The sequence below is a fragment of the Sorex fumeus genome, unplaced genomic scaffold (genome assembly GCF_029834395.1).
Source record: "Sorex fumeus unplaced genomic scaffold, SorFum_2.1 ptg000019l, whole genome shotgun sequence".
Taxonomy (NCBI): domain Eukaryota; kingdom Metazoa; phylum Chordata; class Mammalia; order Eulipotyphla; family Soricidae; genus Sorex; species Sorex fumeus.
This window is the reverse complement of record NW_026606076.1, coordinates 9914329-9940044: the sequence shown is the minus strand read 5'-3', so window position 1 is coordinate 9940044 and position 25716 is coordinate 9914329.

Here is a 25716-nt window from a genome sequence, read left to right as displayed (position 1 = left end):
AGTGGAGATTGCAATGATTTCTGCAGTCTGGATTGTGTGAACAAGAAAATACCGAGCTGCCCAGGTTTGAGTGGATAGCATATTGAGCAGCACTGCTGCGAGTATGAACAGGCCGCAGAATACCAGAATTGGGTTCCCTGGACATTCAAGAGTGGTGTAAGGAAAATCTGCCTGGAGTGGAGAGTCAAATGAATTCCAGATTGGCAGTGAATTAGTGAACACTCTGTCGTGGAGATTCCAATGATTTCTGAAAACAGGGTTAAGTGGACAGGAAAATAAAGAGCGGAGCAGGGTTCCCTGGATAGCCAATTGAACTGCATGGCTTCGAGTGTGAAAAAGCCGCTGAAAACCAGCATTGGGTTACTTGCACTTTGAAGAGTGGTGTAACGAAAGCCTGCCTGGAGTGCAGATTCTGAGAATTCCAGATTCGCAGTGAATGAAAGGAACATTCTCTAGTGGAGTTTCCAATGACTTCTGAAGTCTGGATAGTGTGGACAGGAAAATGAAGAACTGACCATTTTTGAGTTGATAGCCAATTAAACAGCACGGATGCCAGTGTGAACAGGCCGCAGAGAACCACTATTGTGTAACTTGGACTCACCCAAGTGATGTAATGAAAACCGGCCAGGGGTGGAGAGTCAGAAGAATTCCAGATTCGCAGTGAACGAATGGTACATTCTGTAGTTCAGATTCCAATGATTTCTGAAGGCTGGGTTTTGTGGACAGGAAAACGTAGAGAAGAACAGGGTTCTGTGGATATCCAAATTAACATCCCGTCTGGGAGTGTGAACATGTCGCTGAAAACCAGCATTGGGTTACTTGGACATTTACTAGTTGTGTAACGATAGACTGCCTGCAGTGCAGATTCAGTGAAAAAATGGCACATTCTGTAGTGGAGATGACAATGATTTCTGAAGACGAGATTGTGTGAACAGGAAAATGCAGGGCTGTTCAGGTTAGAATAGAGAGCCTATTGTACCGCAGGTATGCGAGTATGAAAAGGCCACTTAAAACTAGCATTGGGTTACTTGGACATTGACCAGTGGTGTAACGAAAGCCTGCCTGGAGTGCGGATTCAGAAGAATTCCAGATTCCCAGTGAAGGAAAGGAACATTCTGTAGTGGAGATTCCGATAACTTAAGAAGCCTAGATGGTGTGGACAGGAAAATGAAGAGCTGACCAGAGTTGAGTGGATAGCCAATTGAACAGCACGGATGGAGTTTGAACAGGCCGCAGAAAACCACTATTGTGTTACTTGGACTTTCCCAAGTGGTATAACGAAAACCGGCCTGGAGTGGAGAGTCAGAAGAATCCAGATTCGCAGTGAATGAATGGAACATTGTGTAGCGCAGATTCCAATGATTTCTGAAGGCTGGGTTATGTGGTCAGGAAAATGAAGAGCTGACCAGGGTTGAGAGGATAGCCAATTGAACAGCACGGCCGTGAGTTTTAACAGGCCGCTGAAAACCAGCTCTGGGTTCCTTGGAATTTCATCAGTGGTGTAAAGAAAACCTGCCGGGAGTGGAGATTCAGATGAATTCCAGATTCGCAGTGAATGAGTGGAACATTCTGTAGTGGAGATTCCACTGATTTCTGAAGACTGGATTCTGTGCAAAGGAAAATGAAGTGCTGACCAGGGTTGAATTCATAGCCTATTGAACATCACAGTTGTGAGTGTGAAAAGGCCGCTGAAAACCAGCATTTTCTTACTTGGACATTTACCAGTGGTGTAACCAAAGCCTGCCTGGAGTGCAGATTCAGATGAATTTCAGATTCGGCGTGAATGAAAGGAACATTCTGTAGTGGAGATTGCAATGATTTCTGCAGTCTGGATTGTGTGAACAAGAAAATACCGAGCTGCCCAGGTTTGAGTGGATAGCATATTGAGCAGCACTGCTGCGAGTATGAACAGGCCGCAGAATACCAGAATTGGGTTCCCTGGACATTCAAGAGTGGTGTAAGGAAAACCTGCCTGGAGTGGAGAGTCAAATGAATTCCAGATTGGCAGTGAATTAGTGAACACTCTGTCGTGGAGATTCCAATGATTTCTGAAAACAGGGTTAAGTGGACAGGAAAATAAAGAGCGGAGCAGGGTTCCCTGGATAGCCAATTGAACTGCATGGCTTCGAGTGTGAAAAAGCCGCTGAAAACCAGCATTGGGTTACTTGCACTTTGAAGAGTGGTGTAACGAAAGCCTGCCTGGAGTGCAGATTCTGATGAATTCCAGATTCGCAGTGAATGAAAGGAACATTCTCTAGTGGAGTTTCCAATGACTTCTGAAGTCTGGATAGTGTGGACAGGAAAATGAAGAGCTGACCATTTTTGAGTTGATAGCCAATTAAACAGCACGGATGCCAGTGTGAACAGGCCGCAGAAAACCACTATTGTGTAACGTGGACTCACCCAAGTGATGTAATGAAAACCGGCCAGGGGTGGAGAGTCAGAAGAATTCCAGATTCGCAGTGAACGAATGGTACATTCTGTAGTTCAGATTCCAATGATTTCTGAAGGCTGGGTTTTGTGGACAGGAAAACGTAGAGAAGAGCAGGGTTCTGTGGATATCCAAATTAACATCCCGTCTGGGAGTGTGAACATGTCGCTGAAAACCAGCATTGGGTTACTTGGACATTTACTACTTGTGTAACGATAGACTGCCTGCAGTGCAGATTCAGTGAAAAAATGGCACATTCTGTAGTGGAGATGACAATGATTTCTGAAGACGAGATTGTGTGAACAGGAAAATGCAGGGCTGTTCAGGTTAGAATAGAGAGCCTATTGTACTGCACGTATGCGAGTATGAAAAGGCCACTTAAAACTAGCATTGGGTTACTTGGACATTGACCAGTGGTGTAACGAAAGCCTGCCTGGAGTGCGGATTCAGAAGAATTCCAGATTCCCAGTGAAGGAAAGGAACATTCTGTAGTGGAGATTCCGATAACTTAAGAAGCCTAGATGGTGTGGACAGGAAAAGGAAGAGCTGACCAGAGTTGAGTGGATAGCCAATTGAACAGCACGGATGGAGTTTGAACAGGCCGCAGAAAACCACTATTGTGTTACTTGGACTTTCCCAAGTGGTATAACGAAAACCGGCCTGGAGTGGAGAGTCAGAAGAATCCAGATTCGCAGTGAATGAATGGAACATTGTGTAGCGCAGATTCCAATGATTTCTGAAGGCTGGGTTATGTGGTCAGGAAAATGAAGAGCTGACCAGGGTTGAGAGGATAGCCAATTGAACAGCACGGCCGTGAGTTTTAACAGGCCGCTGAAAACCAGCTCTGGGTTCCTTGGAATTTCATCAGTGGTGTAAAGAAAACCTGCCGGGAGTGGAGATTCAGATGAATTCCAGATTCGCAGTGAATGAGTGGAACATTCCGTAGTGGAGATTCCAATGATTTCTGAAGACTGGATTCTGTGCACAGGAAAATGAAGTGCTGACCAGGGTGGAATTCATAGCCTATTGAACATCACAGTTGTGAGTGTGAAAAGGCCGCTGAAATCCAACATTTTCTTACTTGGACATTTACCAGTGGTGTAACGCAAGCCTGCCTGGAGTGCAGATTCAGATGAATTCCAGATTCGCAGTGAATGAGTGGAACATTCTGTAGTGGAGATTCCACTGATTTCTGAAGACTGGATTCTGTGCAAAGGAAAATGAAGTGCTGACCAGGGTTGAATTCATAGCCTATTGAACATCACAGTTGTGAGTGTGAAAAGGCCGCTGAAAACCAGCATTTTCTTACTTGGACATTTACCAGTGGTGTAACCAAAGCCTGCCTGGAGTGCAGATTCAGATGAATTTCAGATTCGGAGTGAATGAAAGGAACATTCTGTAGTGGAGATTGCAATGATTTCTGCATTCTGGATTGTGTGAACAAGAAAATACCGAGCTGCCCAGGTTTGAGTGGATAGCATATTGAGCAGCACTGCTGCGAGTATGAACAGGCCGCAGAATACCAGAATTGGGTTCCCTGGACATTCAAGAGTGGTGTAAGGAAAACCTGCCTGGAGTGGAGAGTCAAATGAATTCCAGATTGGCAGTGAATTAGTGAACACTCTGTCGTGGAGATTCCAATGATTTCTGAAAACAGGGTTAAGTGGACAGGAAAATAAAGAGCGGAGCAGGGTTCCCTGGATAGCCAATTGAACTGCATGGCTTCGAGTGTGAAAAAGCCGCTGAAAACCAGCATTGGGTTACTTGCACTTTGAAGAGTGGTGTAACGAAAGCCTGACTGGAGTGCAGATTCTGAGAATTCCAGATTCGCAGTGAATGAAAGGAACATTCTCTAGTGGAGTTTCCAATGACTTCTGAAGTCTGGATAGTGTGGACAGGAAAATGAAGAGCTGACCATTTTTGAGTTGATAGCCAATTAAACAGCATGGATGCCAGTGTGAACAGGCCGCAGAGAACCACTATTGTGTAACTTGGACTCACCCAAGTGATGTAATGAAAACCGGCCAGGGGTGGAGAGTCAGAAGAATTCCAGATTCGCAGTGAACGAATGGTACATTCTGTAGTTCAGATTCCAATGATTTCTGAAGGCTGGGTTTTGTGGACAGGAAAACGTAGAGAAGAACAGGGTTCTGTGGATATCCAAATTAACATCCCGTCTGGGAGTGTGAACATGTCGCTGAAAACCAGCATTGGGTTACTTGGACATTTACTAGTTGTGTAACGATAGACTGCCTGCAGTGCAGATTCAGTGAAAAAATGGCACATTCTGTAGTGGAGATGACAATGATTTCTGAAGACGAGATTGTGTGAACAGGAAAATGCAGCGCTGTTCAGGTTAGAATAGAGAGCCTATTGTACTGCACGTATGCGAGTATGAAAAGGCCACTTAAAACTAGCATTGGGTTACTTGGACATTGACCAGTGGTGTAACGAAAGCCTGGCTGGAGTGCGGATTCAGAAGAATTCCAGATTCCCAATGAAGGAAAGGAACATTCTGTAGTGGAGATTCCGATAACTTAAGAAGCCTAGATGGTGTGGACAGGAAAATGAAGAGCTGACCAGAGTTGAGTGGATAGCCAATTGAACAGCACGGATGGAGTTTGAACAGGCCGCAGAAAACCACTATTGTGTTACTTGGACTTTCCCAAGTGGTATAACGAAAACCGGCCTGGAGTGGAGAGTCAGAAGAATCCAGATTCGCAGTGAATGAATGGAACATTGTGTAGCGCAGATTCCAATGATTTCTGAAGGCTGGGTTATGTGGTCAGGAAAATGAAGAGCTGACCAGGGTTGAGAGGATAGCCAATTGAACAGCACGGCCGTGAGTTTTAACAGGCCGCTGAAAACCAGCTCTGGGTTCCTTGGAATTTCATCAGTGGTGTAAAGAAAACCTGCCGGGAGTGGAGATTCACATGAATTCCAGATTCGCAGTGAATGAGTGGAACATTCCGTAGTGGAGATTCCAGTGATTTCTGAAGACTGGATTCTGTGCACAGGAAAATGAAGTGCTGACCAGGGTTGAATTCATAGCCTATTGAACATCACAGTTGTGAGTGTGAAAAGGCCGCTGAAAACCAGCATTTTCTTACTTGGACATTTACCAGTGGTGTAACCAAAGCCTGCCTGGAGTGCAGATTCAGATGAATTTCAGATTCGGAGTGAATGAAAGGAACATTCTGTAGTGGAGATTGCAATGATTTCTGCAGTCTGGATTGTGTGAACAAGAAAATACCGAGCTGCCCAGGTTTGAGTGGATAGCATATTGAGCAGCACTGCTGCGAGTATGAACAGGCCGCAGAATACCAGAATTGGGTTCCCTGGACATTCAAGAGTGGTGTAAGGAAAACCTGCCTGGAGTGGAGAGTCAAATAAATTCCAGATTGGCAGTGAATTAGTGAACACTCTGTCGTGGAGATTCCAATGATTTCTGAAAACAGGGTTAAGTGGACAGGAAAATAAAGAGCGGAGCAGGGTTCCCTGGATAGCCAATTGAACTGCATGGCTTCGAGTGTGAAAAAGCCGCTGAAAACCAGCATTGGGTTACTTGCACTTTGAAGAGTGGTGTAACGAAAGCCTGCCTGGAGTGCAGATTCTGATGAATTCCAGATTCGCAGTGAATGAAAGGAACATTCTCTAGTGGAGTTTCCAATGACTTCTGAAGTCTGGATAGTGTGGACAGGAAAATGAAGAGCTGACCATTTTTGAGTTGATAGCCAATTAAACAGCACGGATGCCAGTGTGAACAGGCCGCAGAAAAACACTATTGTGTAACTTGGACTCACCCAAGTGATGTAATGAAAACCGGCCAGGGGTGGAGAGTCAGAAGAATTCCAGATTCGCAGTGAACGAATGGTACATTCTGTAGTTCAGATTCCAATGATTTCTGAAGGCTGGGTTTTGTGGACAGGAAAACGTAGAGAAGAACAGGGTTGTGTGGATATCCAAATTAACATCCCGTCTGGGAGTGTGAACATGTCGCTGAAAACCAGCATTGGGTTACTTGGACATTTACTAATTGTGTAACGATAGACTGCCTGCAGTGCAGATTCGGTGAAAAAATGGCACATTCTGTAGTGGAGATGACAATGATTTCTGAAGACGAGATTGTGTGAACAGGAAAATGCAGGGCTGTTCAGGTTAGAATAGAGAGCCTATTGTACTGCACGTATGCGAGTATGAAAAGGCCACTTAAAACTAGCATTGGGTTACTTGGACATTTACCAGTGGTGTAACGAAAGCCTGGCTGGAGTGCGGATTCAGAAGAATTCCAGATTCCCAGTGAAGGAAAGGAACATTCTGTAGTGGAGATTCCGATAACTTAAGAAGCCTAGATGGTGTGGACAGGAAAATGAAGAGATGCCAGAGTTGAGTGGATAGCCAATTGAACAGCACGGATGGAGTTTGAACAGGCCGCAGAAAACCACTATTGTGTTGTTACTTGGACTTTCCCAAGTGGTATAACGAAAACCGGCCTGGAGTGGAGAGTCAGAAGAATCCAGATTCGCAGTGAATGAATGGAACATTGTGTAGCGCAGATTCCAATGATTTCTGAAGGCTGGGTTATGTGGTCAGGAAAATGAAGAGCTGACCAGGGTTGAGAGGATAGCCAATTGAACAGCACGGCCGTGAGTTTTAACAGGTCGCTGAAAACCAGCTCTGGGTTCCTTGGAATTTTATCAGTGGTGTAAAGAAAACCTGCCGGGAGTGGAGATTCAGATGAATTCCGGATTCGCAGTGAATGAGTGGAACATTCCGTAGTGGATATTCCAATGATTTCTGAAGACTGGATTCTGTTCACAGGAAAATGAAGTGCTGACCAGGGTTGAATTCATAGCCTATTGAACATCACAGTTGTGAGTGTGAAAAGGCCGCTGAAAACCAACATTTTCTTACTTGGACATTTACCAGTGGTGTAACGCAAGCCTGCCTGGAGTGCAGATTCAGATGAATTCCAGATTCGCAGTGAATGAGTGGAACATTCTGTAGTGGAGATTCCACTGATTTCTGAAGACTGGATTCTGTGCAAAGGAAAATGAAGTGCTGACCAGGGTTGAATTCATAGCCTATTGAACACCACAGTTGTGAGTGTGAAAAGGCCGCTGAAAACCAGCATTTTCTTACTTGGACATTTACCAGTGGTGTAACCAAAGCCTGCCTGGAGTGCAGATTCAGATGAATTTCAGATTCGGAGTGAATGAAAGGAACATTCTGTAGTGGAGATTGCAATGATTTCTGCAGTCTGGATTGTGTGAACAAGAAAATACCGAGCTGCCCAGGTTTGAGTGGATAGCATATTGAGCAGCACTGCTGCGAGTATGAACAGGCAGCAGAATACCAGAATTGGGTTCCCTGGACATTCAAGAGTGGTGTAAGGAAAACCTGCCTGGAGTGGAGAGTCAAATGAATTCCAGATTGGCAGTGAATTAGTGAACACTCTGTCGTGGAGATTCCAATGATTTCTGAAAACAAGGTTAAGTGGACAGGAAAATAAAGAGCGGAGCAGGGTTCCCTGGATAGCCAATTGAACTGCATGGCTTCGAGCCGCTGAAAACCAGCATTGGGTTACTTGCACTTTGAAGAGTGGTGTAACGAAAGCCTGCCTGGAGTGCAGATTCTGATGAATTCCAGATTCGCAATGAATGAAAGGAACATTCTCTAGTGGAGTTTCCAATGACTTCTGAAGTCTGGATAGTGTGGACAGGAAAATGAAGAGCTGACCATTTTTGAGTTGATAGCCAATTGAACAGCACGGATGCCAGTGTGAACAGGCCGCAGAAAAACACTATTGTGTAACTTGGACTCACCCAAGTGATGTAATGAAAACCGGCCAGGGGTGGAGAGTCAGAAGAATTCCAGATTCGCAGTGAACGAATGGTACATTCTGTAGTTCAGATTCCAATGATTTCTGAAGGCTGGGTTTTGTGGACAGGAAAACGTAGAGAAGAACAGGGTTCTGTGGATATCCAAATTAACATTCCGTCTGGGAGTGTGAACATGTCGCTGAAAACCAGCATTGGGTTACTTGGACATTTACTAGTTGTGTAACGATAGACTGCCTGCAGTGCAGATTCAGTGAAAAAATGGCACATTCTGTAGTGGAGATGACAATGATTTCTGAAGACGAGATTGTGTGAACAGGAAAATGCAGGGCTGTTCAGGTTAGAATAGAGAGCCTATTGTACTGCACGTATGCGAGTATGAAAAGGCCACTTAAAACTAGCATTGGGTTACTTGGACATTGACCAGTGGTGTAACGAAAGCCTGCCTGGAGTGCGGATTCAGAAGAATTCCAGATTCCCAGTGAAGGAAAGGAACATTCTGTAGTGGGGATTCCGATAACTTAAGAAGCCTAGATGGTGTGGACAGGAACATGAAGAGCTGACCAGAGTTGAGTGGATAGCCAATTGAACAGCACGGATGGAGTTTGAACAGGCCGCAGAAAACCACTATTGTGTTACTTGGACTTTCCCAAGTGGTATAACTAAAACCGGCCTGGAGTGGAGAGTCAGAAGAATCCAGATTCGCAGTGAATGAATGGAACATTGTGTAGCGCAGATTCCAATGATTTCTGAAGGCTGGGTTATGTGGTCAGGAAAATGAAGAGCTGACCAGGGTTGAGAGGATAGCCAATTGAACAGCACGGCCGTGAGTTTTAACAGGCCGCTGAAAACCAGCTCTGGGTTCCTTGGAATTTCATCAGTGGTGTAAAGAAAACCTGCCGGGAGTGGAGATTCACATGAACTCCAGATTCGCAGTGAATGAGTGGAACATTCTGTAGTGGAGATTCCAATGATTTCTGAAGACTGGATTCTGTGCACAGGAAAATGAAGTGCTGACCAGGGTTGAATTCATAGCCTATTGAATATCACAGTTGTGAGTGTGAAAAGGACGCTGAAAACCAACCTGTTCTTACTTGGACATTTACCAGTGGTGTAACGCAAGCCTGCCTGGAGTGCAGATTCAGATGAATTCCAGATTCGCAGTGAATGAGTGGAACATTCTGTAGTGGAGATTCCACTGATTTCTGAAGACTGGATTCTGTGCACAGGAAAATGAAGTGCTGACCAGGGTTGAATTCATAGCCTATTGAACATCACAGTTGTGAGTGTGAAAAGGCCGCTGAAAACCAGCATTTTCTTACTTGGACATTTACCAGTGGTGTAACCAAAGCCTGCCTGGAGTGCAGATTCAGATGAATTTCAGATTCGGAGTGAATGAAAGGAACATTCTGTAGTGGAGATTGCAATGATTTCTGCAGTCTGGATTGTGTGAACAAGAAAATACCGAGCTGCCCAGGTTTGAGTGGATAGCATATTGAGCAGCACTGCTGCGAGTATGAACAGGCCGCAGAATACCAGAATTGGGTTCCCTGGATATTCAAGAGTGGTGTAAGGAAAACCTGCCTGGAGTGGAGAGTCAAATGAATTCCAGATTGGCAGTGAATTAGTGAACACTCTGTCGTGGAGATTCCAATGATTTCTGGAAACAGGGTTAAGTGGACAGGAAAATAAAGAGCGGAGCAGGGTTCCCTGGATAGCCAATTGAACTGCATGGCTTCGAGTGTGAAAAAGCCGCTGAAAACCAGCATTGGGTTACTTGCACTTTGAAGAGTGGTGTAACGAAAGCCTGCCTGGAGTGCAGATTCTGATGAATTCCAGATTCGCAGTGAATGAAAGGAACATTCTCTAGTGGAGTTTCCAATGACTTCTGAAGTCTGGATAGTGTGGACAGGAAAATGAAGAGCTGACCATTTTTGAGTTGATAGCCAATTAAACAGCACGGATGCCAGTGTGAACAGGCCGCAGAAAAACACTATTGTGTAACTTGGACTCACCCAAGTGATGTAATGAAAACCGGCCAGGGGTGGAGAGTCAGAAGAATTCCAGATTCGCAGTGAACGAATGGTACATTCTGTAGTTCAGATTCCAATGATTTCTGAAGGCTGGGTTTTGTGGACAGGAAAACGTAGAGAAGAACAGGGTTCTGTGGATATCCAAATTAACATCCCGTCTGGGAGTGTGAACATGTCGCTGAAAACCAGCATTGGGTTACTTGGACATTTACTAGTTGTGTAACGATAGACTGCCTGCAGTGCAGATTCAGTGAAAAAATGGCACATTCTGTAGTGGAGATGACAATGATTTCTGAAGACGAGATTGTGTGAACAGGAAAATGCAGGGCTGTTCAGGTTAGAATAGAGAGCCTATTGTACTGCACGTAAGCGAGTATGAAAAGGCCACTTAAAACTAGCATTGGGTTACTTGGACATTGACCAGTGGTGTAACGAAAGCCTGCCTGGAGTGCGGATTCAGAAGAATTCCAGATTCCCAGTGAAGGAAAGGAACATTCTGTAGTGGGGATTCCGATAACTTAAGAAGCCTAGATGGTGTGGACAGGAACATGAAGAGCTGACCAGAGTTGAGTGGATAGCCAATTGAACAGCACGGATGGAGTTTGAACAGGCCGCAGAAAACCACTATTGTGTTACTTGGACTTTCCCAAGTGGTATAATGAAAACCGGCCTGGAGTGGAGAGTCAGAAGAATCCAGATTCGCAGTGAATGAATGGAACATTGTGTAGCGCAGATTCCAATGATTTCTGAAGGCTGGGTTATGTGGTCAGGAAAATGAAGAGCTGACCAGGGTTGAGAGGATAGCCAATTGAACAGCACGGCCGTGAGTTTTAACAGGCCGCTGAAAACCAGCTCTGGGTTCCTTGGAATTTCATCAGTGGTGTAAAGAAAACCTGCCGGGAGTGGAGATTCACATGAACTCCAGATTCGCAGTGAATGAGTGGAACATTCTGTAGTGGAGATTCCAATGATTTCTGAAGACTGGATTCTGTGCACAGGAAAATGAAGTGCTGACCAGGGTTGAATTCATAGCCTATTGAATATCACAGTTGTGAGTGTGAAAAGGACGCTGAAAACCAACCTGTTCTTACTTGGACATTTACCAGTGGTGTAACGCAAGCCTGCCTGGAGTTCAGATTCAGATGAATTCCAGATTCGCAGTGAATGAGTGGAACATTCTGTAGTGGAGATTCCACTGATTTCTGAAGACTGGATTCTGTGCAAAGGAAAATGAAGTGCTGACCAGGGTTGAATTCATAGCCTATTGAACATCACAGTTGTGAGTGTGAAAAGGCCGCTGAAAACCAGCATTTTCTTACTTGGACATTTACCAGTGGTGTAACCAAAGCCTGCCTGGAGTGCAGATTCAGATGAATTTCAGATTCGGAGTGAATGAAAGGAACATTCTGTAGTGGAGATTGCAATGATTTCTGCAGTCTGGATTGTGTGAACAAGAAAATACCGAGCTGCCCAGGTTTGAGTGGATAGCATATTGAGCAGCACTGCTGCGAGTATGAACAGGCCGCAGAATACCAGAATTGGGTTCCCTGGACATTCAAGAGTGGTGTAAGGAAAACCTGCCTGGAGTGGAGAGTCAATTGAATTCCAGATTGGCAGTGAATTAGTGAACACTCTGTCGTGGAGATTCCAATGATTTCTGGAAACAGGGTTAAGTGGACAGGAAAATAAAGAGCGGAGCAGGGTTCCCTGGATAGCCAATTGAACTGCATGGCTTCGAGTGTGAAAAAGCCGCTGAAAACCAGCATTGGGTTACTTGCACTTTGAAGAGTGGTGTAACGAAAGCCTGCCTGGAGTGCAGATTCTGATGAATTCCAGATTCGCAGTGAATGAAAGGAACATTCTCTAGTGGAGTTTCCAATGACTTCTGAAGTCTGGATAGTGTGGACAGGAAAATGAAGAGCTGACCATTTTTGAGTTGATAGCCAATTAAACAGCACGGATGCCAGTGTGAACAGGCCGCAGAAAAACACTATTGTGTAACTTGGACTCACCCAAGTGATGTAATGAAAACCGGCCAGGGGTGGAGAGTCAGAAGAATTTCAGATTCGCAGTGAACGAATGGTACATTCTGTAGTTCAGATTCCAATGATTTCTGAAGGCAGGGTTTTGTGGACAGGAAAACGTAGAGAAGAAAAGGGTTCTGTGGATATCCAAATTAACATCCCGTCTGGGAGTGTGAACATGTCGCTGAAAACCAGCATTGGGTTACTTGGACATTTACTAGTTGTGTAACGATAGACTGCCTGCAGTGCAGATTCAGTGAAAAAATGGCACATTCTGTAGTGGAGATGACAATGATTTCTGAAGACGAGATTGTGTGAACAGGAAAATGCAGGGCTGTTCAGGTTAGAATAGAGAGCCTATTGTACTGCACATAAGCGAGTATGAAAAGGCCACTTAAAACTAGCATTTGGTTACTTGGACATTGACCAGTGGTGTAACGAAAGCCTGCCTGGAGTGCGGATTCAGAAGAATTCCAGATTCCCAGTGAAGGAAAGGAACATTCTGTAGTGGGGATTCCGATAACTTAAGAAGCCTAGATGGTGTGGACAGGAACATGAAGAGCTGACCAGAGTTGAGTGGATAGCCAATTGAACAGCATGGATGGAGTTTGAACAGGCCGCAGAAAACCACTATTGTGTTACTTGGACTTTCCCAAGTGGTATAACGAAAACCGGCCTGGAGTGGAGAGTCAGAAGAATCCAGATTCGCAGTGAATGAATGGAACATTGTGTAGCGCAGATTCCAATGATTTCTGAAGGCTGGGTTATGTGGTCAGGAAAATGAAGAGCTGACCAGGGTTGAGAGGATAGCCAATTGAACAGCACGGCCGTGAGTTTTAACAGGCCGCTGAAAACCAGCTCTGGGTTCCTTGGAATTTCATCAGTGGTGTAAAGAAAACCTGCCGGGAGTGGAGATTCAGATGAATTCCAGATTCGCAGTGAATGAGTGGAACATTCTGTAGTGGAGATTCCAATGATTTCTGAAGACTGGATTCTGTGCACAGGAAAATGAAGTGCTGACCAGGGTTGAATTCATAGCCTATTGAACATCACAGTTGTGAGTATGAAAAGGACGCTGAAAACCAACATTTTCTTACTTGGACATTTACCAGTGGTGTAACGCAAGCCTGCCTGGAGTGCAGATTCAGATGAATTCCAGATTCGCAGTGAATGAGTGGAACATTCTGTAGTGGAGATTCCACTGATTTCTGAAGACTGGATTCTGTGCAAAGGAAAATGAAGTGCTGACCAGGGTTGATTTCGTAGCCTATTGAACATCACAGTTGTGAGTGTGAAAAGGCCGCTGAAAACCAGCATTTTCTTACTTGGACATTTACCAGTGGTGTAACCAAAGCCTGCCTGGAGTGCAGATTCAGATGAATTTCAGATTCGGAGTGAATGAAAGGAACATTCTGTAGTGGAGATTGCAATGATTTCTGCAGTCTGGATTGTGTGAACAAGAAAATACCGAGCTGCCCAGGTTTGAGTGGATAGCATATTGAGCAGCACTGCTGCGAGTATGAACAGGCCGCAGAATACCAGAATTGGGTTCCCTGGACATTCAAGAGTGGTGTAAGGAAAACCTGCCTGGAGTGGAGAGTCAAATGAATTCCAGATTGGCAGTGAATTAGTGAACACTCTGTCGTGGAGATTCCAATGATTTCTGAAAACAGGGTTAAGTGGACAGGAAAATAAAGAGCGGAGCAGGGTTCCCTGGATAGCCAATTGAACTGCATGGCTTCGAGTGTGAAAAAGCCGCTGAAAACCAGCATTGGGTTACTTGCACTTTGAAGAGTGGTGTAACGAAAGCCTGCCTGGAGTGCAGATTCTGATGAATTCCAGATTCGCAGTGAATGAAAGGAACATTCTCTAGTGGAGTTTCCAATGACTTCTGAAGTCTGGATAGTGTGGACAGGAAAATGAAGAGCTGACCATTTTTGAGTTGATAGCCAATTAAACAGCACGGATGCCAGTGTGAACAGGCCGCAGAAAACCACTATTGTGTAACTTGGACTCACCCAAGTGATGTAATGAAAACCGGCCAGGGGTGGAGAGTCAGAAGAATTCCAGATTCGCAGTGAACGAATGGTACATTCTGTAGTTCAGGTTCCAATGATTTCTGAAGGCTGGGTTTTGTGGACAGGAAAACGTAGAGAAGAACAGGGTTCTGTGGATATCCAAATTAACATCCCGTCTGGGAGTGTGAACATGTCGCTGAAAACCAGCATTGGGTTACTTGGACATTTACTAGTTGTGTAACGATAGACTGCCTGCAGTGCAGATTCAGTGAAAAAATGGCACATTCTGTAGTGGAGATGACAATGATTTCTGAAGACGAGATTGTGTGAACAGGAAAATGCAGGGCTGTTCAGGTTAGAATAGAGAGCCTACTGTACTGCACGTATGCGAGTATGAAAAGGCCACTTAAAACTAGCATTGGGTTACTTGGACATTGACCAGTGGTGTAACGAAAGCCTGCCTGGAGTGCGGATTCAGAAGAATTCCAGATTCCCAGTGAAGGAAAGGAACATTCTGTAGTGGAGATTCCGATAACTTAAGAAGCCTAGATGGTGTGGACAGGAAAATGAAGAGCTGACCAGAGTTGAGTGGATAGCCAATTGAACAGCAGGGATGGAGTTTGAACAGTCCGCAGAAAACCACTATTGTGTTACTTGGACTTTCCCAAGTGGTATAATGAAAACCTGCCTGGAGTGGAGAGTCAGAAGAATCCAGATTCGCAGTGAATGAATGGAACATTGTGTAGCGCAGATTCCAATGATTTCTGAAGGCTGGGTTATGTGGTCAGGAAAATGAAGAGCTGACCAGGGTTGAGAGGATAGCCAATTGAACAGCACGGCCGTGAGTTTTAACAGGCCGCTGAAAACCAGCTCTGGGTTCCTTGGAATTTCATCAGTGGTGTAAAGAAAACCTGCCGGGAGTGGAGATTCAGATGAATTCCAGATTCGCAGTGAATGAGTGGAACATTCCGTAGTGGAGATTCCAATGATTTCTGAAGACTGGATTCTGTGCACAGGAAAATGAAGTGCTGACCAGGGTTGAATTCATAGCCTATTGAACATCACAGTTGTGAGTGTGAAAAGGCCGCTGAAAACCAACCTGTTCTTACTTGGACATTTACCAGTGGTGTAACGCAAGCCTGCCTGGAGTGCAGATTCAGATGAATTCCAGATTCGCAGTGAATGAGTGGAACATTCTGTAGTGGAGATTCCACTGATTTCTGAAGACTGGATTCTGTGCAAAGGAAAATGAAGTGCTGACCAGGGTTGAATTCATAGCCTATTGAACATCACAGTTGTGAGTGTGAAAAGGCCGCTGAAAACCAGCATTTTCTTACTTGGACATTTACCAGTGGTGTAACCAAAGCCTGCCTGGAGTGCAGATTCAGATGAATTTCAGATTCGGAGTGAATGAAAGGAACATTCTGTAGTGGAGATTGCAATGATTTCTGCAGTCTGGATTGTGTGAACAAGAAAATACCGAGCTGCCCAGGTTTGAGTGGATAGCATATTGAGCAGCACTGCTGCGAGTATGAACAGGCCGCAGAATACCAGAATTGGGTTCCCTGGACATTCAAGAGTGGTGTAAGGAAAACCTGCCTGGAGTGGAGAGTCAAATGAATTCCAGATTGGCAGTGAATTAGTGAACACTCTGTCGTGGAGATTCCAATGATTTCTGAAAACAGGGTTAAGTGGACAGGAAAATAAAGAGCGGAGCAGGGTTCCCTGGATAGCCAATTGAAGTGCATGGCTTCGAGTGTGAAAAAGCCGCTGAAAACCAGCATTGGGTTACTTGCACTTTGAAGAGTGGTGTAACGAAAGCCTGCCTGGAGTGCAGATTCTGATGAATTCCAGATTCGCAGTGAATGAAAGGAACATTCTCTAGTGGAGTTTCCAATGACTTCTGAAGTCTGGATAGTGTGGACAGGAAAATGAAGAGCTGACCATTTTTGAGTTGATAGCCAATTAAACAGCACGGATGCCAGTGTGAACAGGCCGCAGAAAACCACTATTGTGTAACTTGGACTCACCCAAGTGATGTAATGAAAAGCGGCCAGGGGTGGAGAGTCAGAAGAATTCCAGATTCGCAGTGAACGAATGGTACATTCTGTAGTTCAGATTCCAATGATTTCTGAAGGCTGGGTTTTGTGGACAGGAAAACGTAGAGAAGAACAGGGTTGTGTGGATATCCAAATTAACATCCCGTCTGGGAGTGTGAACATGTCGCTGAAAACCAGCATTGGGTTACTTGGACATTTACTAGTTGTGTAACGATAGACTGCCTGCAGTGCAGATTCAGTGAAAAAATGGCACATTCTGTAGTGGAGATGACAATGATTTCTGAAGACGAGATTGTGTGAACAGGAAAATGCAGGGCTGTTCAGGTTAGAATAGAGAGCCTATTGTACTGCACGTATGCGAGTATGAAAAGGCCACTTAAAACTAGCATTGGGTTACTTGGACATTGACCAGTGGTGTAACGAAAGCCTGCCCGGAGTGCGGATTCATAAGAATTCCAGATTCCCAGTGAAGGAAAGGAACATTCTGTAGTGGAGATTCCGATAACTTAAGAAGCCTAGATGGTGTGGACAGGAAAAGGAAGAGCTGACCAGAGTTGAGTGGATAGCCAATTGAACAGCACGGATGGAGTTTGAACAGGCCGCAGAAAACCACTATTGTGTTACTTGGACTTTCCCCAGTGGTATAACGAAAACCGGCCTGGAGTGGAGAGTCAGAAGAATCCAGATTCGCAGTGAATGAATGGAACATTGTGTAGCGCAGATTCCAATGATTTCTGAAGGCTGGGTTATGTGGTCAGGAAAATGAAGAGCTGACCAGGGTTGAGAGGATAGCCAATTGAAAAGCACGGCCGTGAGTTTTAACAGGCCGCTGAAAACCAGCTCTGGGTTCCTTGGAATTTCATCAGTGGTGTAAAGAAAACCTGCCGGGAGTGGAGATTCAGATGAATTCCAGATTCGCAGTGAATGAGTGGAACATTCCGTAGTGGAGATTCCAATGATTTCTGAAGACTGGATTCTGTGCACAGGAAAATGAAGTGCTGACCAGGGTTGAATTCATAGCCTATTGAACATCACAGTTGTGAGTGTGAAAAGGCCGCTGAAAACCAACATTTTCTTACTTGGACATTTACCAGTGGTGTAACGCAAGCCTGCCTGGAGTGCAGATTCAGATGAATTCCAGATTCGCAGTGAATGAGTGGAACATTCTGTAGTGGAGATTCCACTGATTTCTGAAGACTGGATTCTGTGCAAAGGAAAATGAAGTGCTGACCAGGGTTGAATTCATAGCCTATTGAACATCACAGTTGTGAGTGTGAAAAGGCCGCTGAAAACCAGCATTTTCTTACTTGGACATTTACCAGTGGTGTAACCAAAGCCTGCCTGGAGTGCAGATTCAGATGAATTTCAGATTCGGAGTGAATGAAAAGAACATTCTGTAGTGGAGATTGCAATGATTTCTGCAGTCTGGATTGTGTGAACAAGAAAATACCGAGCTGCCCAGGTTTGAGTGGATAGCATATTGAGCAGCACTGCTGCGAGTATGAACAGGCCGCAGAATACCAGAATTGGGTTCCCTGGACATTCAAGAGTGGTGTAAGGAAAACCTGCCTGGAGTGGAGAGTCAAATGAATTCCAGATTGGCAGTGAATTACTGAACACTCTGTCGTGGAGATTCCAATGATTTCTGAAAACAGGGTTAAGTGGACAGGAAAATAAAGAGCGGAGCAGGGTTCCCTGGATAGCCAATTGAAGTGCATGGCTTCGAGTGTGAAAAAGCCGCTGAAAACCAGCATTGGGTTACTTGCACTTTGAAGAGTGGTGTAACGAAAGCCTGCCTGGAGTGCAGATTCTGATGAATTCCAGATTCGCAGTGAATGAAAGGAACATTCTCTAGTGGAGTTTCCAATGACTTCTGAAGTCTGGATAGTGTGGACAGGAAAATGAAGAGCTGACCATTTTTGAGTTGATAGCCAATTAAACAGCACGGATGCCAGTGTGAACAGGCCGGAGAAAACCACTATTGTGTAACTTGGACTCACCCAAGTGATGTAATGAAAAGCGGCCAGGGGTGGAGAGTCAGAAGAATTCCAGATTCGCAGTGAACGAATGGTACATTCTGTAGTTCAGATTCCAATGATTTCTGAAGGCTGGGTTTTGTGGACAGGAAAACGTAGAGAAGAACAGGGTTCTGTGGATATCCAAATTAACATCCCGTCTGGGAGTGTGAACATGTCGCTGAAAACCAGCATTGGGTTACTTGGACATTTACTAGTTGTGTAACGATAGACTGCCTGCAGTGCAGATTCAGTGAAAAAATGGCACATTCTGTAGTGGAGATGACAATGATTTCTGAAGACGAGATTGTGTGAACAGGAAAATGCAGGGCTGTTCAGGTTAGAATAGAGAGCCTATTGTACTGCACGTATGCGAGTATGAAAAGGCCACTTAAAACTAGCATTGGGTTACTTGGACATTGACCAGTGGTGTAACGAAAGCCTGCCTGGAGTGCGGATTCAGAAGAATTCCAGATTCCCAGTGAAGGAAAGGAACATTCTGTAGTGGAGATTCCGATAACTTAAGAAGCCTAGATGGTGTGGACAGGAACATGAAGAGCTGACCAGAGTTGAGTGGATAGCCAATTGAACAGCACGGATTTAGTTTGAACAGGCCGCAGAAAACCACTATTGTGTTACTTGGACTTTCCCAAGTGGTATAACGAAAACCGGCCTGGAGTGGAGAGTCAGAAGAATCCAGATTCGCAGTGAATGAATGGAACATTGTGTAGCGCAGATTCCAATGATTTCTGAAGGGTGGGTTATGTGGTCAGGAAAATGAAGAGCTGACCAGGGTTGAGAGGATAGCCAATTGAACAGCACGGCCGTGAGTTTTAACAGGCCGCTGAAAACCAGCTCTGGGTTCCTTGGAATTTCATCAGTGGTGTAAAGAAAACCTGCCGGGAGTGGAGATTCAGATGAATTCCAGATTCGCAGTGAATGAGTGGAACATTCCGTAGTGGAGATTCCAATGATTTCTGAAGACTGGATTCTGTGCACAGGAAAATGAAGTGCTGACCAGGGTTGAATTCATAGCCTATTGAACATCACAGTTGTGAGTGTGAAAAGGCCGCTGAAAACCAACCTGTTCTTACTTGGACATTTACCAGTGGTGTAACGCAAGCCTGCCTGGAGTGCAGATTCAGATGAATTCCAGATTCGCAGTGAATGAGTGGAACATTCTGTAGTGGAGATTCCACTGATTTCTGAAGACTGGATTCTGTGCAAAGGAAAATGAAGTGCTGACCAGGGTTGAATTCATAGCCTATTGAACATCACAGTTGTGAGTGTGAAAAGGCCGCTGAAAACCAGCATTTTCTTACTTGGACATTTACCAGTGGTGTAACCAAAGCCTGCCTGGAGTGCAGATTCAGATGAATTTCAGATTCGGAGTGAATGAAAGGAACATTCTGTAGTGGAGATTGCAATGATTTCTGCAGTCTGGATTGTGTGAACAAGAAAATACCGAGCTGCCCAGGTTTGAGTGGATAGCATATTGAGCAGCACTGCTGCGAGTATGAACAGGCCGCAGAATACCAGAATTGGGTTCCCTGGACATTCAAGAGTGGTGTAAGGAAAACCTGCCTGGAGTGGAGAGTCAAATGAATTCCAGATTGGCAGTGAATTAGTGAACACTCTGTCGTGGAGATTCCAATGATTTCTGAAAACAGGGTTAAGTGGACAGGAAAATAAAGAGCGGAGCAGGGTTCCCTGGATAGCCAATTGAACTGCATGGCTTCGAGCCGCTGAAAACCAGCATTGGGTTACTTGTATTTTGAAGAGTGGTGTAACGAAAGCCTGCCTGGAGTGCAGATTCTGATGAATTCCAGATTCTCAGTGAATGAAAGGAACATTCTCTAGTGGAGTTTCCAATGACTTCTGAAGTCTGGATAGTGTGGATAGGAAAATGAAGAGCTGCCCATTTTTGAGTTGATAGCCAATTAAACAGCACGGATGCCAGTGTGAACAGGCCGCAGAAAAACACTATTGTGTAACTTGGACTCACCCAAGTGATGTAATGAAAACCGGCCAGGGGTGGAGAGTCAGAAGAATTCCAGATTCGCAGTGAACGAATGGTACATTCTGTAGTTCAGATTCCAATGATTTCTGAAGGCTGGGTTTTGTGGACAGGAAAACGTAGAGAAGAACAGGGTTCTGTGGATATCCAAATTAACATCCCGTCTGGGAGTGTGAACATGTCGCTGAAAACCAGCATTGGGTTACTTGGACATTTACTAGTTGTGTAACGATAGACTGCCTGCAGTGCAGATTCAGTGAAAAAATGGCACATTCTGTAGTGGAGATGACAATGATTTCTGAAGACGAGATTGTGTGAACAGGAAAATGCAGGGCTGTTCAGGTTAGAATAGAGAGCCTATTGTACTGCACGTATGCGAGTATGAAAAGGCCACTTAAAACTAGCATTGGGTTACTTGGACATTGACCAGTGGTGTAACGAAAGCCTGCCTGGAGTGCGGATTCAGAAGAATTCCAGATTCCCAGTGAAGGAAAGGAACATTCTGTAGTGGAGATTCCGATAACTTAAGAAGCCTAGATGGTGTGGACAGGAACATGAAGAGCTGACCAGAGTTGAGTGTATAGCCAATTGAACAGCACGGATTTAGTTTGAACAGGCCGCAGAAAACCACTATTGTGTTACTTGGACTTTCCCAAGTGGTATAACGAAAACCGGCCTGGAGTGGAGAGTCAGAAGAATCCAGATTCGCAGTGAATGAATGGAACATTGTGTAGCGCAGATTCCAATGATTTCTGAAGGCTGGGTTATGTGGTCAGGAAAATGAAGAGCTGACCAGGGTTGAGAGGATAGCCAATTGAACAGCACGGCCGTGAGTTTTAACAGGCCGCTGAAAACCAGCTCTGGGTTCCTTGGAATTTCATCAGTGGTGTAAAGAAAACCTGCCGGGAGTGGAGATTCAGATGAATTCCAGATTCGCAGTGAATGAGAGGAACATTCCGTAGTGGAGATTCCAATGATTTCTGAAGACTGGATTCTGTGCACAGGAAAATGAAGTGCTGACCAGGGTTGAATTCATAGCCTATTGAACATCACAGTTGTGAGTGTGAAAAGGCCGCTGAAAAACAACATTTTCTTACTTGGACATTTACCAGTGGTGTAACGCAAGCCTGCCTGGAGTGCAGATTCAGATGAATTCCAGATTCGCAGTGAATGAGTGGAACATTCTGTAGTGGAGATTCCACTGATTTCTGAAGACTGGATTCTGTGCAAAGGAAAATGAAGTGCTGACCAGGGTTGAATTCATAGCCTATTGAACATCACAGTTGTGAGTGTGAAAAGGCCGCTGAAAACCAGCATTTTCTTACTTGGACATTTACCAGTGGTGTAACCAAAGCCTGCCTGGAGTGCAGATTCATATGAATTTCAGATTCGGAGTGAATGAAAGGAACATTCTGTAGTGGAGATTGCAATGATTTCTGCAGTCTGGATTGTGTGAACAAGAAAATACCGAGCTGCCCAGGTTTGAGTGGATAGCATATTGAGCAGCACTGCTGCGAGTATGAACAGGCCGCAGAATACCAGAATTGGGTTCCCTGGACATTCAAGAGTGGTGTAAGGAAAACCTGCCTGGAGTGGAGAGTCAAATGAATTCCAGATTGGCAGTGAATTAGTGAACACTCTGTCGTGGAGATTCCAATGATTTCTGAAAACAGGGTTAAGTGGACAGGAAAATAAAGAGCGGAGCAGGGTTCCCTGGATAGCCAATTGAAGTGCATGGCTTCGAGTGTGAAAAAGCCGCTAAAAACCAGCATTGGGTTACTTGCACTTTGAAGAGTGGTGTAACGAAAGCCTGCCTGGAGTGCAGATTCTGATGAATTCCAGATTCGCAGTGAATGAAAGGAACATTCTCTAGTGGAGTTTCCAAGGACTTCTGAAGTTTGGATAGTGTGGACAGGAAAATGAAGAGCTGACCATTTTTGAGTTGATAGCCAATTAAACAGCACGGATGCCAGTGTGAACAGGCCGCAGAAAAACACTATTGTGTAACTTGGACTCACCCAAGTGATGTAATGAAAAGCGGCCAGGGGTGGAGAGTCAGAAGAATTCCAGATTCGCAGTGAACGAATGGTACATTCTGTAGTTCAGATTCCAATGATTTCTGAAGGCTGGGTTTTGTGGACAGGAAAACGTAGAGAAGAACAGGGTTGTGTGGATATCCAAATTAACATCCCGTCTGGGAGTGTGAACATGTCGCTGAAAACCAGCATTGGGTTACTTGGACATTTACTAGTTGTGTAACGATAGACTGCCTGCAGTGCAGATTCAGTGAAAAAATGGCACATTCTGTAGTGGAGATGACAATGATTTCTGAAGACGAGATTGTGTGAACAGGAAAATGCAGGGCTGTTCAGGTTAGAAAAGAGAGCCTATTGTACTGCACGTATGCGAGTATGAAAAGGCCACATAAAACTAGCATTGGGTTACTTGGACATTGACCAGTGGTCTAACGAAAGCCTGGCTGGAGTGCGGATTCAGAAGAATTCCAGATTCCCAGTGAAGGAAAGGAACATTCTGTAGTGGACATTCCGATAACTTAAGAAGCCTAGATGGTGTGGACAGGAACATGAAGAGCTGACCAGAGTTGAGTGGATAGCCAATTGAACAGCACGGATGGAGTTTGAACAGGCCGCAGAAAACCACTATTGTGTTACTTGGACTTTCCCAAGTGGTATAACGAAAACCGGCCTGGAGTGGAGAGTCAGAAGAATCCAGATTCGCAGTGAATGAATGGAACATTGTGTAGCGCAGATTCCAATGATTTCTGAAGGCTGGGTTATGTGGTCAGGAAAATGAAGAGCTGACCAGGGTTGAGAGGATAACCAATTGAACAGCACGGCCGTGAGTTTTAACAGGCCGCTGAAAACCAGCTCTGGGTTCCTTGGAATTTCATCAGTGGTGTAAAGAAAACCTGCCGGGTGTGGAGATTCACATGAATTCCAGATTCGCAGTGAATGAGTGTAACATTCTGTAGTGGAGATTCCAATGATTTCTGAAGACTGGATTCTGTGCACAGGAAAATGAAGTGCTGACCAGGGTTGAATTCATAGCCTATTGAACATCACAGTTGTGAGTGTGAAAAGGCCGCTGAAAAACAACATTTTCTTACTTGGACATTTACCAGTGGTGTAACGCAAGCCTGCCTGGAGTGCAGATTCAGATGAATTCCAGATTCGCAGTGAATGAGTGGAACATTCTGTAGTGGAGATTCCACTGATTTCTGAAGACTGGATTTTGTGCAAAGGAAAATGAAGTGCTGACCAGGGTTGAATTCATAGCCTATTGAACATCACAGTTGTGAGTGTGAAAAGGCCGCTGAAAACCTGCATTTTCTTACTTGGACATTTACCAGTGGTGTAACCAAAGCCTGCCTGGAGTGCAGATTCAGATGAATTTTAGATTCGGAGTGAATGAAAGGAACATTCTGTAGTGGAGATTGCAATGATTTCTGCAGTCTGGATTGTGTGAACAAGAAAATACCGAGCTGCCCAGGTTTGAGTGGATAGCATATAGAGCAGCACTGCTGCGAGTATGAACAGGCCGCAGAATACCAGAATTGGGTTCCCTGGACATTCAAGAGTGGTGTAAGGAAAACCTGCCTGGAGTGGAGAGTCAAATGAATTCCAGATTGGCAGTGAATTAGTGAACACTCTGTCGTGGAGATTCCAATGATTTCTGAAAACAGGGTTAAGTGGACAGGAAAATAAAGAGCGGAGCAGGGTTCCCTGGATAGCCAATTGAACTGCATGGCTTCGAGCCGCTGAAAACCAGCATTGGGTTACTTGCATTTTGAAGAGTGGTGTAACGAAAGCCTGCCTGGAGTGCAGATTCTGATGAATTCCAGATTCTCAGTGAATGAAAGGAACATTCTCTAGTGGAGTTTCCAATGACTTCTGAAGTCTGGATAGTGTGGATAGGAAAATGAAGAGCTGCCCATTTTTGAGTTGATAGCCAATTAAACAGCACGGATGCCAGTGTGAACAGGCCGCAGAAAAACACTATTGTGTAACTTGTACTCACCCAAGTGATGTAATGAAAACCGGCCAGGGGTGGAGAGTCAGAAGAATTCCAGATTCGCAGTGAACGAATGGTACATTCTGTAGTTCAGATTCCAATGGTTTCTGAAGGCTGGGTTTTGTGGACAGGAAAACGTAGAGAAGAACAGGGTTGTGTGGATATCCAAATTACCATCCCGTCTGGGAGTGTGAACATGTCGCTGAAAACCAGCATTGGGTTACTTGGACATTTACTAGTTGTGTAACGATAGACTGCCTGCAGTGCAGATTCAGTGAAAAAATGGCACATTCTGTAGTGGAGATGACAATGATTTCTGAAGACGAGATTGTGTGAACAGGAAAATGCAGGGCTGTTCAGGTTAGAATAGAGAGCCTATTGTACTGCACGTATGCGAGTATGAAAAGGCCACTTAAAACTAGCATTGGGTTACTTGGACATTGACCAGTGGTGTAACGAAAGCCTGCCTGGAGTGCGGATTCAGAAGAATTCCAGATTCCCAGTGAAGGGAAGGAACATTCTGTAGTGGGGATTCCGATAACTTAAGAAGCCTAGATGGTGTGGACAGGAACATGAAGAGCTGACCAGAGTTGAGTGGATAGCCAATTGAACAGCACGGATGGAGTTTGAACAGGCCGCAGAAAACCACTATTGTGTTACTTGGACTTTCCCAAGTGGTATAACGAAAACCGGCCTGGAGTGGAGAGTCAGAAGAATCCAGATTCGCAGTGAATGAATGGAACATTGTGTAGCGCAGATTCCAATGATTTCTGAAGGCTGGGTTATGTGGTCAGGAAAATGAAGAGCTGACCAGGGTTGAGAGGATAGCCAATTGAACAGCACGGCCGTGAGTTTTAACAGGCCGCTGAAAACCAGCTCTGGGTTCCTTGGAATTTCATCAGTGGTGTAAAGAAAACCTGCCGGGAGTGGAGATTCAGATGAATTCCAGATTCGCAGTGAATGAGTGGAACATTCCGTAGTGGAGATTCCAATGATTTCTGAAGACTGGATTCTGTGCACAGGAAAATGAAGTGCTGACCAGGGTTGAATTCATAGCCTATTGAACATCACAGTTGTGAGTGTGAAAAGGCCGCTGAAAAACAACATTTTCTTACTTGGACATTTACCAGTGGTGTAACGCAAGCCTGCCTGGAGTGCCGATTCAGATGAATTCCAGATTCGCAGTGAATGAGTGGAACATTCTGTAGTGGAGATTCCACTGATTTCTGAAGACTGGATTCTGTGC